Below are 2,045 nucleotides of genomic sequence, written 5' to 3'. Positions count from 1 at the left end.
GAACCCATACAGAGATTAATTACTGAAAAGCTTACTAAAGTTTTTTCCTTAGAAACGTTTGATATCTATCTCGTCATTATAAAGATTTCGCATGGGAAGTTTCAAAATTTCCTGATGCATAAAAGTATTCGCACGATAGTTAAGCAACATCCGAAAAGAAAAAAATAGACACGAGAAAAACATTGCTTTATAAACCTTAAGACTTAAGAGAAATATTGATATTTTGCGTATGAAAGTGTTGTAATGTTTATTGATAATCTGCCCGAGGTCAGTTAATATGATGACTTCGTAACCATTCTGTGCTTGTTATAGTTTTCTTGCTATAAATTGTAAATTGATAGCGAATCTTAAAGAAATTTTCAATGATGGGAATGTTTTAACTCTTTCAACATCTTGATGGAATCAAGTAGAATTCAAGGTTAATCAAATATAAATATTATCAATAAATGTAAACATCTATAAAGACAAGAGCTCCTTTGTTGTATTATAGAAGTGAACTAAAACCTCTAAATTCACGTGTCACATAGAACCATGTTTTTAACACCTTCTAATCATGTGATATAGTGACGTCATGGAAATTCACTTCAGATATCAAGTTCCTCTGTACGACTGCAATAAAATCCTTGGTACTTACTGTAATCCCCAGAGGAGAATACAGCTCAGTATACGTGTCTATTCTGTACATAATGTATTATATAGTTCAGTTACTATGTTTCTCTGATTTGTGTTGCGTTGGTAGAGATGGGCGTTATGGTGTGAAACACGTTGTGTTTAGAACAAATAGGGCCTGAAATAAAACAGATAGTAAAGTATAATTATAAATTTATATCAATATTCATTCAAAACTTCAAAATGCTTACCAGTATACTAAAATCAATGACAGTTCTTTTCATTAACGTTATCTTAGGTAATCTGAAAACGTTGTTTTTAAAGTAATGAAATTATAAAGGAATATATTACCTTCTAATGTAGTAATTCTCTGTTTAGCCAGATCTGTTAATTCCTCCACAGTAGACGACAGAGAATCGATAATTCCTTCCAGTGAACCAACAGTACTACAAGCAGTGTGGTGATGAACATTAGCCTGGGTTAACAAGAAGAGAGACAAAATAGAACCTCTCTACCGGTAGACTGTTCCGCCATCTATCATCACCACCAGAACCTTATAAGCTGTAGTTCTGTAGTCTAGAACAAATAGTTGAATTGTTGTTTCAGGTTTATAGTATCGTACAGCCTAATGATTGTGTTACAAGTAGACGGTAGGAACATAATTTTTATTTTCTTATTACAAATACATGTATGTTTTGTGATAAAAAAGAGATATTATAAGTAATTGTAAAATGTTAAAATTAACAATGTGTGTTCATATTACTAGTCTTCATTGTTCTAACTTAGAATCTTCTCCGTACGTATTTTGGACATCACAAACTTCTACTAGATCACCTACCGTCCATCCTCCCCCTACAGTCTCCATATCACAGTATACAGAGATCGGATGGTTCAGAAAATGTGGACATATCTTGAAGACACCATTTGTTTAATTTAATAGTTTTTTCAAAAGTTTTGGTAGAAAAAATATATATTGTGTCTATATAATAAAACAATTACCTAACCCAAATTCCCTGGTTAAATTTCCAAATCCAGTTTTGTACCTAGTCCACGTTTGGTAAAAGTCCTCAACCGGGTCTCCAAAATCACCCCTTCTTTGAATTAACTATCGAAATAGAGAGAGAGTAATTTATGTTATATAAACTGAACTTACATTTAATGAAATTCATCACGTGCTCATATATATCATACTGAAACATTTGCCAGCAATAAAGATAATTAACAATTATATTTATATAAGGGAGTCTAATAAATAAATATATTACCATTAACTATATATCTTACCTCAACTTTAATTCTTCACGATATCAATGATATAATCACCGTAATAATTTATTAAATAAAAATATAAAACAGGTATTACAAATTCGGAATGCTTCAGAGTACACATATATTTTTGTGTATTCCATCTACCAGGAAATGACGTCATATTCGCT

General features: G+C 31.2%; 1 long non-coding RNA gene across 1 annotated transcript; it reads right to left on the bottom strand.

The window, feature by feature from the left end:
* Positions 1–712: 712 nt before the first annotated feature.
* LOC111084836 lies at positions 713–1,941 on the bottom strand. Its single transcript, XR_002609744.1, has 3 exons — positions 1,894–1,941; positions 961–1,084; positions 713–787 (listed from the first exon to the last, which is right to left on the bottom strand). It is a non-coding gene; the product is annotated as an uncharacterized LOC111084836 (long non-coding RNA).
* Positions 1,942–2,045: the final 104 nt, after the last annotated feature.

The sequence above is a fragment of the Limulus polyphemus genome, unplaced genomic scaffold (genome assembly GCF_000517525.1).
Source record: "Limulus polyphemus unplaced genomic scaffold, Limulus_polyphemus-2.1.2 Scaffold173519, whole genome shotgun sequence".
In the NCBI taxonomy this organism is placed as follows: Eukaryota; Metazoa; Arthropoda; class Merostomata; order Xiphosura; family Limulidae; genus Limulus; species Limulus polyphemus.
The sequence above is the reverse complement of the archived record's forward strand: the minus strand, read 5'-3'. Positions and strand labels throughout refer to the sequence as shown.